Source organism: Mesocricetus auratus, unplaced genomic scaffold, assembly GCF_017639785.1.
Source record: "Mesocricetus auratus isolate SY011 unplaced genomic scaffold, BCM_Maur_2.0 Super-Scaffold_100027, whole genome shotgun sequence".
Taxonomy (NCBI): domain Eukaryota; kingdom Metazoa; phylum Chordata; class Mammalia; order Rodentia; family Cricetidae; genus Mesocricetus; species Mesocricetus auratus.
Window position 1 is genome coordinate 8891240 of NW_024429208.1, and position 14894 is coordinate 8906133.

Sequence of the window (14894 nt, forward strand, 5' to 3'; positions counted from 1 at the left end):
GGCATAAGCTATTTGTTTGTTATCTGTGTGTCCTGGGTGCTGTTGGGATAGGCGCTGCCATTCACACATGCACCCAATTTGCACACTTATCCTCCACCCCCAACATAGTTAGAAGCTGCCTGCAAAATGGAGCCTCTCAGAGCAAAGCAAAACCTGAAAAGATGGTTTCACATAACCTGGAGCACACACGGCCTGGCCTCAGGGAAACTCACATGGCGATGGCTCGTGGAGGCTCCTAGACCCCCCTTTTTGACCCAGTAGTCTCCCACAGTCTTGTTGACCTGGTTTCTTGGTGATCCTGAATTCATGAGCTCCTCTCCTGTGTGTTGGAGGCTAGGAAAGGGCTTGCTGGCAGCTCATTAGTTTGTATGAGCTTGGACGAACTGGGATCTCTGGAGGGAGCCCCAATGTTGAGCCCTGCAGCCAAGCAGGCAATCCGGAGCTCCTGAGCCTGGACGGAGGCCCAGACCTCCTCCCTAGTCACCCTCACCCAGCTGGCTCAGATAACAGCCAAATTTGGGACAAGCTGGCCCAGGAAGAATGGCTAGGCATGCCTGATTCTCTTGCCAGGCATTGTCTCCCCAAGTCTCTCTAGACAACAGACACTGACCCTGACCCCACAGTCATCACACACTGGTCTTGTGGCCAACACTGTCCCTGCCTCAACCTTATATCTACACCCCTGCCCACCAGCCAGTGTGAGCAGCCTCCACAGCCTGAGGGCATGTGAGCAGCCTCCACAGCCTGAGGGCATGTGCCCTCAACTTCCTCAGACCACATAGATCACCTAGGAACAAAACTCCCCTCAGGCTGGCAGCTAAATCCTCAAAGGCTGTGCCCAGAGGAAGGTAGAGAGTTCTTTTCTGCCTATGGGCAGAGAATTTTAGTACATCTTTCCTGAATCACATGTCTTGGTCTCGGTTTGGCCCATAGGGAGGCTGAGCTGAGTGGATATCGAAAGTAAAGGAATGAATGAATGAATGCCTCCTTTGCTGCTGAGAAGCCGTAGATACCAGTGTGGGGGTGAGACCTCTTGAGCCCTCCCCAAAAGCCTCACAGCAGCCTTGCTGAGTCCCTTCATCCCCAGGATCCCTGCTGGGGTTTAGGGGAAGGGGACCTAGCAGTAGGAAATCAGGCTCCTCAGTTGCCCAACCCAACAGCCCATGAGGAGCCAGCCAGCTTTGAATGCCAGCAAGAATACTTTCACCCAGTCTAGCCCATTATACGTCTAGTTGTTTCCAACCTGGGGAATGCCACGGAGACAGCTTGCCACACTTCACCTGCATCTACACACACACAATGTTATTTGTAACGTGGCACACGCAGTTCTCTGACTTCTTGTCCCAATACTGGAGTATTCCACTAGAGCAAATTAATTCTTCCATCCACTGTGGCTGGGCGGGTTTTGTAAACAGTAGACTTAAACTCCAGGTGTGTGTGCAGCCAGCCGAGCCAAGGATACACGGAACAGCTGTTGAGGGGGGCAAGGAGTAGAATGATGACAGGGACCAGCAGAGATGACCAAATTTCTGGAGTCTGGCCAACCTGTGCTGCTCCTTCTGGCTCGCACTGGCCCTGGCACAGAATACGCCGCATGGGGGTAGAGCCTGGCAGGAAGCCTACATGGAATTCACCGGAAACTTTAGGTGCCAATTACAGTGAGCATCAAACCCAGGAATGCCCCCGTGTGTGCCAGGCCTCTACGGGGCAAACTCACCCACTCAGACATTCTCCCTGGAATCTGTCCTGCACCCTGGGGTCACCCTCGGGCTCCTGACACATGTTCTATGCTCTTGGCATGATTCAGAGGCATGAGTTTTCAGGCCTCAGCTGCAGAGAACAGATCCCACCAGTCACAGGGTTGCGGGACACCCCACCAGGTCCACTAAAGGACAGCACAAGGTGAAGACTGCACCACACCCTCCAAGGCTTCCCTCTGGTGAAAAACACCTCATCTCTAGACTCAGGGTCCCATGTCAGAAGGTAAACCCTAGTGGCTAAGTCATGGGTCAGATTTCCCCTGTCCGACCCCACTGTGCACCATGAGGAAATTGGGAGGCATTACCAAGATTAGGGGCAACAGGGCTTCCTCCTGAGACCCCTCTCCATCCCCTCAGCTCTAGCCAAGAGCTGCTGCCCCATTCTCTGCTCTCACCATTGGCAAGTCCTGCCCTTTGCACTGAAACCCCGAAGTCCTTCCCTAGCGCTGCAGCCTCCACCTTCACCACGTCCCGGCACCCTAGCTGTCAGCCCAGCCTCCAGTCTCTGACCTCCACCCACCCCATCCCACAGACCGCAAGTCCAAATTAGGGTGTCTGCTGCCCAAAGTGACGCCCCAGCTCTCCACGTGACCCCATAGGACACTAGCCTAGCCCTGCAGCTTCTCCTGGGCGGTGCCCTGCTGGAGGCCCTCTCCCCGATCTGCTTTGGGACCCCTAGTGCCCCTGCCCTGCTCAGCCCTCTGCTTTCAACACTGCCCACCAGACAGCCCTGCCACCTTCTGTCTGTTGAGCCCTCAGGCGCTTTCCCTGGAGGCCGCCTTCGCCTTCCTTCCCTTGTTTATGTTCCCTAAATCCAAGAGTGTCTGCTACCATTGCACCAAGCGCAGTGCTGGTACCTAGCGAGTGGTGACATAAAGGAATGAGAAAGCCAGGTCTTCAACCTTCCCCCGTTTTGCTGTTACATGAAGGTGTGCACGCAGCAAGGCCATGGGCATTCACAAGGCTTAATAGTCACAACAGCCCCAACTTTCCTTTCGGCACCACCATGCAGAGGCTGGCACACATGTGTGCACATATGCATGTGGATGAGTGCGTACGTCTGCATGTATGTATGGTGGTGTGTGCATGCGCATATCTGTAAGTGCATGAGCAGGCCTGTGCATGTGCATGTCTGCATGCGCAGGTGTGTGCCTGTATATCTGTGAGTGGGCTCACAGGAGGTATATATGTGTGTGAGTGTACATGCATGTGCACAAGCCTGCATGTGTGGGGATATGTGTGTGCGTGAGTATAGGTACAGGAGTGTGATTATGTGTGGCATGTGTATGCATGTGTCCATATGTGTGAGTGCACATTATATACGTAAGAATATGTGTGTATGTGTGTGCATGGCTGCATGTGTGTGGGGTATATGCCCATATGTGTATAAGAGTATAGTATATATGTGTGTGTACTTATGTACATATCTATATGTGACCATGAATATGTGTACATACACATGACTACACATATGTTGCATGTGTACTTATACATGTGTACATACACATGAGTGCGGGGTGGGAGTGTCTGCATGTGTGTGGTATATATGCACAAGCATGTGGGCTGTTTAAGTAGCAGGGCAATGGCCTCATTAGACCCTGGGCCCCATGAATCACCTCCCCACAGGTAATTAATTCGGGGAGCCCCCAAATGGGAAGATAGGATCTCGCCAGATCAGTCAGTGATTGCATCTCCAGGTGGCTGAAGGGGAGGAAGCTGGACAGGTTCCGAGTGTGACTCCTGGGTTTTCGAGTGTGCAACGGCGAGGTGACGCCAGTGGTGGGGTTGCTAATGAGGCGACTGGCGACCGGTCTCAACCTGCATCTTGGCCCATAAAAGATGAAAGGAGAGAAGCTGCGAGGCATTTGCACCCTGAGCCTGGCTTCCCTGTGTGCCGTGTTTGAGGCCAGGCCTCTGTGCTCTCAGTACCCATCACCTGGAGAGAGGCTCATGCACCCGACCTCAGGGCCCCCAGGACCCCCTGCAGGACCTGGGACAGCTGTGGGCTGGTACCCCTGTGAAGCTGCTAAAGAGCATGCTACTGAGGGACTGCCCTGTGTCTTACAGCCCATGTGACAGGTCCAGGGTCTCCGCCAGGTCTACCTGACCCCAAATCCTAAGTGTTTAGCCAGCTCCCCAGCTACCCTGCCAGGCCTTAAGGATGAGGAATGCTGGCCTTGGGGTGACTATGGCGGGCGAGGTCAGTGCATATTTACCTATATGTACCATCGTCACTTCTGCAGCGGCTTCCTGGGGGAACGGGTACGCGTGGAAGCCTAATGCCTAGGACCCTGGTAGAAAAACGTAGCCTCTGCACGCCAACAGTGCACTGAATCAGAGAGGCAGCGTGAACAAATGTCCCTCTGGGTCTGAGTGCAGACCACAGATTGGAAAGCACTTTTTCTTGTTGCAATTCATTAGTGTCATCAAAGCAAGCTGTACTTAGGACAGAAGACAGACGGTAAGGACCCAGTGGCACCGGAAGCCACCTATGCTTGGTGGGTGTGAGGGCACCTGCCAGCCTGAAGGGGAGAGAACCAAGTTTCCCCAGGCCTGGCTGGCAGGAGCTGGGGTCTACCCCACAGAGGAGGACATCCCGGACAGGACCTCTGCTTGACGTCAAACCCAGGCCGCATGAGCTCCCAGGACATGGCGGAAGAGCCAGCAAGCCCTATGCAACCTGCAGTCCGAGAGCCAGAGTGCCAGGGAGTTAGTAAGACCAGGAAACCTCCCCAAACGCTAGTGCCTGCGCACACCTAGCAGAAGAGATTTTTAGTTGCTTTTATTATTTCAATTATTATTGTTGTTATTCATTATTATTATTATCACTACTACTACTACTACTACTACTGCTGCTGCTGCTGCTGTTTTTTGAGACAGGGTCTCACTCTGTAGCCCAGGCTGGTCTTAACTTCAATCTTCCTGCCTCAGTCTCTCAAAAGCTGGGATTCTAGGAATGGGCTATCATATATGACTAGAAGCAATTTTTAAAATCCAATCAGGAAGAAGTAACGTCATCTAAGTGTTGCTAGTTATGCGTTTACTTACTTAGTGTCAGTATCCAGGCATCCTGGCCTGTCCTTGGGGTTCTGACAGGGCACGCCCTCAGCTGCAGCCACTAAGAGCACCACTTGAACATCTTTACTGTTCCCTTTTAAAAGGGCCCTGATCACCTCCCATCCCTGCCTCCCCCCTTCCTCTCTTCCTCTCTGTCCTGTCCCCCTCTTTCCTCTCTCCTGATGCTCCTGTCTCCAGAGGCTGCTCCTCCTTCTTCCCTTTCCCCTTTTAATGATCCTTTCCCCTCACCCCAAAAAAGACACCCTCTGCTTGATCCTGAACCCTGTCACATGGCACCTTTCTCTTGCATGCTGCTTTTCTTAAATGACAATACTTATTTATTGCTTTTTTGAGAGGCATTTCTCTGTGTATCCTTGGTTGTCCTGGAACTAGCTCTGTAGACCACACTAGAGAGATCCACCTGCCTCTGTCTCCTGAGTGCTGGAATTAAAGGCATGCCCCATCACAAATTTTCCAAAGTATTCAGCATTTTGAGGTCACCAAGAACACAGGGACACAAAATCCCTTGAACTGAAGCTGAGCCAGCACAGGACTCTAAGATATGCCTATGGATTGTCTGGATGGCAGAACAAAAATCCAGAAGGGCCAGCCATCGGGGCAGGAGTTTAGAAGCTGTGATGTGTGAAGCTCACACACTTCAAACAACACACACACACACACACATACACATGCACGCACGCACGCACGCACAAACGATACAGTTAAAATCATGGCAATGCCGTTTGCTCTATGCTGCTAACACAGTCACAAACTCAGAGACATGAGATTGTGTTTTCCTCTGCATCAGTGGTTCTCAACCTTCCTGACGCTGTGACCCTTTAGGTCGTGGTGAGCCCACAACCATAAAACTATTTTTGGCGCTACTTCATAACTGTCATTTTGCCACTGCTATCTATCACAGGGTAAACGTGACCCACAAGTTTAGAACTGCTGTTGCACAGCCTCCAGGCCTCACGCCCAACACAGGCCTCACTTGCTTTGATCCAGAGCTTGAGGAAGACACAGCCCTCACCAGGCAGGCCCCAGGTGCTCTTGCATTCCTTGGCTTCCTGCTTGTCTCTGACTCTCCTAACAAGGGTGAGCCTCCCCATCCTGTGTCCCGATCACACCTGCGAGGTGCTCTTGGCCACACCACATAGCCTGATCCCAGAGTCCAGGTCAGGGTGTGGACATCTCCGGGGACCACTGTTCTGCCTGCCCAATAACGCCGTGGCTGGATGGATTTAACAGACCTAAGTCAAAACCAATAAAGCAGAAGGCATGCCATGGAGCAAAAGATGAAAAAGCACTGAACAGCTATGTTCAGAAAGACTCGGGGGCGCAAAGGAATGGGAGATACAGGAGAAAGAGGGAAGAGCCCAGAGGACACAGTGAGAGAGTCCTGAGGGGAGAGAGACAGAGAAGCGGGGTCTTTCCTCAAACTGTTCCAAATGCATCAATACACAGGTTCGAGTCCAGCAGAGACAAGCTGGATAGATCAACAGAAACACATGGGGGAGCAGCACAGGGGACCACAGAACCTTGACGAAGGCAAGGCAGTGGGTGCTACCTCTTAGGAGCCCTTCAGGGGTTAGCACAAAGGGACCCTGAGTCCTGAGCCAGAAGGCCCTGCATACCTCACAGCTGTCCAAGGTGGGCCACTCGGCACTAGGTAGAATCCACTCTGTGGGCGTGAAGACAGAAGGAGAAGGCGGCCATGCACTTGGGGAGGGTCTGGCTCTGGAGCAGATATTGGGCTCAGGTGAGAGCAGTAGGACAGTGCTTACCTAGAGTGTTCAAGACTGGAGATCCAGTGATAAGTATCCCAAGTGGATGCTGGAGGGGCCTGAAAGAGGCAAGGAAATGAGCCATCAAGTGTTTGAAGGGAAGACAACCAGTGCAAAGGTCCTGGGGCACGAAGCCCCTGAGGAGGGCGCTGAGAACTTGGAAGACCACTCAATCAAAATTCGAATTATGCCGGGTGGTGGCGCACGCCTTTAATCCCAGCACTCGGGAGGCAGAGGCAGGCGGAGCTCTGTGAGTTTGAAGCTAGACTGGACCGACAGCCTCCAAAACAATACAGAGAAACCCTGTCTCATAAAAACCAAAAAAAAAAATTCGAATTATGTTGAAGTTTTCAAACATACTGAAATGGTGGAGGAGGGGCACGCCTACTAAGGTCCAGGAATGTGAGAAGGTTCTGGAAGAGCAATGATGAGAACGCTGAATCTGGATCTTTCCTTCATTCTATTATTTATGTGTGTGCTGTTTGCACATTATATGTATCTTAGTTCAGTTTTCTATCGCTTGAAGGGACACCATGACCATAGCAACTCTTATAAAGGAAAACATTTAATTGGAGCTGGTTTACAGTTTCAGAGGTTTAGTCCATTCATGGTGGAACATGGTGGCATGCGGGCAATCATGGTGCTGGAGAGGTAGCTGAGAGTTCTGCATCCTGGTCCACAGGCAGCAGAAGCAACTGTGTGACCAGGTGCAGCTTGGGCATAGGAGACCTCAAAGCCCACGCTACAGGGACACACTTGCTCCAACAAGGCCACACCTACTCCAACAAAGCCACATCTCCTAACAGTGTCACTCCCTATGGGGACCATTTTCTTCCAAACCATCACATTGCATGTGGTGCGGCATGTGTGTAGGTCCACACACTCTTACGCAGAAGCTAGAGGAGGCTGTCGGGTGTCCTGACCTATCACACTTCACTTTATTCCCTTGAGTCAGAGGCTCTCGGTGAACGTGGAGCAAGGCTGATTGACAACCAGCAACTCCCAGCAATCCTTTCCCACACAGTGCTGGTGTTATAGGCACGCACAGCCATAGCGAGCTTTTTACATGGGTACCGAGGATTTGAACTCAGGTCCATGTGCTTACAAAGAAAGCACATGGAACTAGCTCCCCAGCCCCTAATCTTGATCCTTTCTGATTCTTCCAAAATGATCACAACCTGATGCTTGCACTTTGTTTTTGTTCGTGTTTTTTCTTAGTGGCCATCCATATGGTCCAGGTGAAAGCAAACTGAAATGGGGGGAACAGTGAGACTCAGTGGAACCTGGGAACACACGCTCAGGAGCTGACCTATAGACAGCATGGGTACCCCAGATCTGATGGTGTATCTACCAGCATAAGGAACTAGAGGCCTATCCACAGCAACAGCTGAGCCCATCGGTCTTGAACAGAATATGGGTTCAGAGAGCCTGTGGAGGCAGATGCCCTGGAGAAATCCTTGAAGTTGCTTAAGCCCGAGAGAGGAACAACAAAACAGATTCCCAAAGGTGCTTCACACCTAGGAGGCATCTGGGGCAGGCATCCAAGGAAGAGACAACAAAATCACAGAGTAGTGGTCTGTAGTAGGGTCACAGGCCTCTCGATGGGAACAGGGCTGATGGGGGACTGGATATAACCTGAAAACAATCTGTCCCACAAAGCAGCAGCAAGCCCACCCCTGCCAGGTCCTCCAAGCACCACCTGCAGGTAGCTGAAAGAGACACCTTGGTGATGGCTGTAATCTGATGGGTAGCACCCACACATCACGTCTTCAGCCTTCAGGGTTGGCAGACTAGACAGCTGGTCACAGAGACAAATCTGCTCTCTGGTTGCTGCTTCAAGTGTGCTGACAATGGCTTCAGCCACCAAGGACAGCTGGCTGCCGCTAGCTGACAGAGCAACCCCCGTATGATGGGCACCGAACTGGACCATACAAGTCCATGAGGATGGCGCTGTCCCCTGATGTGTAGTGTAGGGACCCCATAGCTCCCCTGGGGGACGTTCACCTGGTAGCCAAGCATGTGTAGGCTGGCAGATCACAGGTGATTCATGCAGCTAATTTATTTATGACAATCAGGCTAAATTTAGGTTAATTACTTTTTAATCATTGTCTCGAGGGTACATGAAAATACTTGAAGCTAGCCCACGAACATGGAGCTGCTGGGTAAGCGGAACACTATCTGATAGACCAGCTGCCAACCCTGCTGGGAGAGGCTTGGGTAGGGCGGCTCAAGGGCTGCAGGTTATAAGCTTGCACTAGGGACCCAGCAGGAGAGCTCAACTCTCATAACTCCAGGGTCAGCAATCTGAGGGCCACCTTGTTGTATGGCCTGCTGTCCTGCATTGGTCACTCAGGCTGGTCCAAGGTGGCTCCTTCTCAATGTCCCTACATGCCCTGTTCTTTCCCCCGTAACAGTATAGTGAATTTTCCAGAAGGTAAAATTGGAACTCAGGGTGGCAGGGTCCACCCCAGCCCTACTTGGAATCCTGTCCTCCTTCCAAAGTCTCTGCTCCTTAGCCCAGAAACTCACCTACTCCTCTGCTAAGATCCAGAGTTTGTAACATGTGGTCTTCCTGCCAGCCACATAGGTCCTGTCACTGCTTAGCCCCCAAATAACACACGAGACACTATATTAATTATGAAGCTGTTGGCTGTTTGCTATGATTTCTTATCGGCTAGCTCTGACTTAATCATTAACCCATAACTGCTAGTCTGAGTATTTCCATGTGGTCTTCTCTTACCGGAGAAAGGGTCCAGACCTCTTACTTCTCCTGCATCCTACATCGTGACTGACTGTGCCTCTGTTTCCCAGAATCCTCCTTGTCTCCTAGTCCCACCTATCTTCCTTATTGGCCAACAGCACTTTATTTAATAAGCCAATAAGACAACATACACACAGAATTATCTAGCCTGGTACCAGCTGCAGGATATCCTTTTCATTGGTCACCGTGTTTATGGCAGGTCCTCCAATAAGTAGGGCACCTGGTTAAGGCAGGCACACACCACCCCTCTGAATGTCCCTGGTGCCACGCCAGCCGTACTGCCCTAGGACATCTCCCTTTATGCACATCAGTGGTCACTGAAAACCCCACCATGCTCTAAAGGACTGTGGCTCCCAGGTGAGTTTGTCCCCAGGGAGTGTGCATAACCAGTAGCCATCCTCAACTTAGACCAGGCATGGAGGCTCACTCTTATTCTGATCCTTTAAGGATGAGTGCTAAGTCTACATATGCAAACAAGGCTCCAAGCCCCAGTAAGACCCAGAACAACACAGCTGGACCAGGTGCCACAGCTGTCTGCACATGGGGCAGAATACATTTTCACGTCCCCTTCCTACAGCTCCATCTTGTCATCACAAGGGTCCCGGCTGGAAGACTGCTTCCCACCTGACAGGCTGAGTGAGGAACATTGGCTCAATGTCCCATGCAAGGCCAGGGTCTGACCTCAGCTGTGTTTTTCACAATATAAAACATGACACAGCCGGGCGGTGTTGGCGCACGCCTTTAATCCCAGCACTCGGGAGGCAGAGGCAGGCGGATCTCTGTGAGTTCGAGGCCGGGCTGGACGGACAGCCTCCAAAACAAAACAGAGAAACCCTGTCTCGTAAAACCAAAAAAAAAAAAAAAAAGACACATGTTGGTTTCACAGGTGGATCCGTGCAGCACACAAATGGCAGTTCCTCCTGGATTATACCAGCCCTGGAAGTCAATATCTTCCTGCACGTAGGCTTGTGTCCCCAGGAAGCCAAGGATTGATGAAGACAACACAGCTGGGAGAAGATGACAAGAGGATGCCCCAAGAACTGCAGCTTCCTGCTCAGGGACAGTCCCACAGCCGGCCTTCAGGCAGGGCGGGAGAGCCTAGAGTGGGAGACCAGAGCCAGACAGCTGAAGCCAAGCACATTGCAGCCTCAGGAGCTCAGAGATAGGGTTCCATGTCCCAGGTTAGGGCTGTCTGCAGTCGCCTCACGTGAGTATTTGGGAAATGATGGGGAGAAGCTGCCATGAACACACAGGAAATAAAGGGACGTGAGGGTCCCTGCTGAGCAAGTGTGGAAACCCCTGCAGGCACCAGCTGAGGACACAGATGGGAGAGGTGATGGGGGCCCCTTAGGAGGGATCTGGCTGGATCCATGTAGCCAAGCCCAGTCAGGTGCTGACAGGAGTGACCACGACAGAAACTCTAGCTATGGGGGCCTGAGAAGCACTGACGACATTTCTCTGCTCCAGCCTGAAGGCCCGAAACATGAGGTTCTGATTCAGGGTGACTCAACTCCAGACATCCCAGCTGCAATGAAGAACCGCTCCATCTGAGGCAAGAGAGGGAAACCAGCTCCCTGCCGACAAAGACAAGAAAGAGCCAATCCCCAAATGGCCCTGGGGTTAGATTTGTCAAGGATCCTGATGCAGAAATTGCAACAGGATAAATGAAGGGAAATACAAGGATTAAAAATAAACATGGGAACTAGTGGCAGGCATGAGCTGGGGACACAGCTCAGTGATAGTGTTTACTCAGTGTGCACAAGGCCCCAGGTTCAAGCCCCAGAGCTGCAAGAAGAAATGGGAACAGACGAAGCATCAGATAATCAGTCGCAGCCATGGGAGTCCCAACCACATCCCGATGCCGCCTGCAGTGCATGCCCTATCAGATGCGTTCGCTTTGTAAACTGATCAATAGACACCAATATATCTGAAAGGGGGGGAGATGATTACACCTGGGGACAGTTATCTGCTCTGACTCAGAGGCAGCTGCTGTCCTTGACCGACTGGGGAACAGACCAAAGTTAAGACTTCACACACCCAGACCTCAGCAGCCCCCACCCCCCCAGTAAATACAAGGACACCACTCCTGTCCCAGTCAAGCTGCAGAGAACCCAGCAGAGAAAATCCTAAAAGCAAACAGAGCTACACAGCCCTGTGGGAAGGGACAGAAATGAGAAGCCGGGGTAAGACGGCAACATCTCTAAAAGGAAAAGACAACTATCCACGTCACATGCGTGTCACATTATGCTCTATGAGTGTGAACATGTGGAACACACGTGCAACCATGCAGTCAGGGGGAGGTGTGAGCACATGCAGGTACATGAGCGTGCATGCGTGTTTGGGCTGGTGTGTGGACGTGCAACTGCGCGAAGGATGTTTATTGTGTGGAACGTGGCCATTTGTAAGTGTGGAAACCCAGCTAGCCTAGAACAGTGAGGGCAGGGAGCCACACCTGGACCCCTCTAGGCCTCACTGTCTCCAAAGCACCCGAGTCTCACCAAAAGCCCAGCTCTGGCTCTCCTGGAGCAACAGGTGACCCTGCTACGGGGGTTCTACGCCCTGGAGGAGACTAGGTTGCACCTGGCCCGAGCATGTGCTGGAGGCAGCGCGCGCGCGCGCGCACACACACACACACACACACACACACACACACACACACACACAATGTCAACAGCCACCGCCAAGTGTGGGGCGGAGTAGCCTTGGGGTGAGGACAGTTGAGGTACATGCAGAACCGGGGCTGGTTTAGGGATAGGAACTCCAGGAAAGGTACAGGCACCGGCCAAGTTTGACTCCAGACTTCTGACTGGAGTCCCATCCCGCCCCTGCCACACGGCACCATCAACCTTAACCAGACCTGGACAGCTACCTTCAGTCATCAAGGGCCAGTTTTAGGTTCCCTTGCCAAGCTTCTCAGATCTTAGCAAGAGCCCACTTGCACAGACTGTCATAGAGCGGCCGCACAGAGAGAGGACAGGGGTCAGTCAGGGAGGCAGAGCCTCTGGCCACCACTGTGACCCACAGAGGGCTTTGTAGGCAAGCTCAGGAGTGACCTACTTAGGCCATGAGTGTCTTGGCCCAATCCCCATTGTTTACAGTGGTTGGGGGGGTCATGCCACACCCATATCCCAGCAGCCCCAGGGAGGAAAGCGCTACAGGTTCCCCCAGTGGACTGTACATGTGTTGTTGGGGAGGGGGCCAGGGGAAGATGCACTTCCCAGAACACCTGTTGGCCCTGCTCAGTCACATCTCTGTCATTTATGCTTATGGGCCAGGCCCTGCAGGTCCGGGCTGAGGGTGAGGATGACTCCATTGCTTCTCTGGATTCCACCTTCTCAGAGGAATCAGAGTCCACAGAGTAGCCCAGGTATAAGAGGAGATGGGAACATGAGTATGGTGATGTTTTGTTTATGGTCTAATAAAACGTGCCTGAAGATCAGAATGCAAAGCTAGCCACAGCTGTAGAGACCAGGCAGTGATGACACACACCTTTAATCCCAGCAGTCACACCGGTCAGCTGTAGAAACTGGGTGGTGGCGGTGCAGGCCTCTAAACCCAGCACTAGAGAGGAATATACGGCAGACTGAGACAGGAGTGCAGGGTATTCAGTCTGCAGTCACATTGACTGGCTGCTTTGCTTTTCTGATCTTCAGTTTGAACCCGGGCAATCTGTCTCTGGGTTTTTATCATTCGTGCTACACACACGAGACGGAGCAAGCTGAACCAAGCAGGTTCTTTCTCGGGGACATTCTACCACATCCCCACAGCACATGTTCAATACGCCGTGCTTGCTCGCACGCCACGACTGGGTACTGTGTGCTCAGGGAACACATGTTGATGCTCAGCCAGAGTAGCCTGTGCTGGGGCAGGAAAGGCTAGTGGGGCATCCGGGATTGGGGCAGCAGCCTTGATGCTGCCAGCTGCTCTACCAGCTGGGAACCAGTCCAAGAGGGAGAACCCATGAGAACCCCGAGTCGGCTCCGTCAGAGCTACAGTCCTTTCATGTGGTTCCAACTTGCTAGTGGGATCCAGGATTTCAAAGGTGCTCTCGCAAAGGATGGTCCTGCATGTCTCTGCCTCCACCTGAGCCAGCTCCAGCGTCAGGTCCTCTGCCAGGAAGCTAAAGGCAGGCACACACACACACACACACACACACACACACACACACACAGCACGCGCACACGCGACTTGAAAGGAGCTGCCACTCGTTTCCCCCCCAGCCCTCACAGGGAGGAGTTCTGGAGCCACAGAGAATGCCATCCTACCCCCAAGCACAGCTGGGATGTGCCCATTGTGGGTTATCCAAGCTATTCCAGAAGTTCCATCGGCTCCACCCCTGAGGGGCTTTGGGGACAGACCTGAGGATACACAGGAACCTCACTGCTAACAAGCCTCAGATGGCCTGGGGATGGAATGCCATGAGATCCCCTTACATCCCTGGAGACATGCACAGGTCCCATCACCCAGGGTGTTCAGAGAATAAGACGGTGGAAGGCTCAGGCACAGAATGGGTCCAGAAAGTCCTGAGCCAGGAAATGGTCCTTGATCAGAGATGTGCACGCCGTTCAAGAACAGCTTCTTTAGCAGAGAAAGCCTGTCGCTAGCCCCCTCCCAGCTGACCAGGCAGTGAGTGGCCACTGAATACTGGGTGATATGGCCTTCACCACCACCACCCCCATTTACAGACTGGAAAACAAATGCCCAGAAAGGCTGCCATGCAGCAGCTCGACCCTGAGACAGGCCAAGTGCCAGAGCCACCCCAACCGCCCTGCACTGGGCCAGCAGCCTAGGGCTTAAGTCTCATCCATAGCCATGGAAAAGCAGGGGACCCCAACAGGAGGCTACACCTTGGTCTCTGCTGGGCATAACCCAGACACACAGCAGGTCCATGACACCACCCATCTGGTTGCAGTCATCACCCTTCCCTTTCCAGGCACCCTGCTCTACCTCCCATTGTCATCATGGAGCCTGGGGAGGGAGTTACCCAGACTGGAGCCTGAGCAGAGGTGAGGACAGTGCCCACCACCGCCCTGGACAGCCCTCTCCATACCTATCTATTGCGGTCACTATCCACGCTGCAGAAGCTCCCAGCCAGAGGCATTCATTCACCTTTGTGAGCTAAGGACATGGGTGGGTGTCCACAGCAGAGCCACAGTGGTGCTGACCCCCAGGGTCCTCCTGCAGTCTTCACCCCGACTCTGTTCCAGGACGAGTGATGCCATGGCAGGCCTGAATCAGTGATCAGTCGGCCACACCCATCCACTGAAGGTCATCTGGCGCTGGGAATCCGCATAGCTGGTCCTTTAGCATCACGGTCTTCACTTCCCTGGGTATGGTCGATTCAGTCAGAGGAGACAATGGCAGAAGACAGCCACTGTGTATGTCTGAGCTCCTCCAAGGAAACAACTCAGAAGTCTGATGGGTGATACCCTTCTGTATATGTTTCTCTTATTGGCTGATGACTAAAACACTATTTGGCCAGCCGGGCGTTGGTGGTGCACGCCTTTAATCCCAGCACTCGGGAGGCAG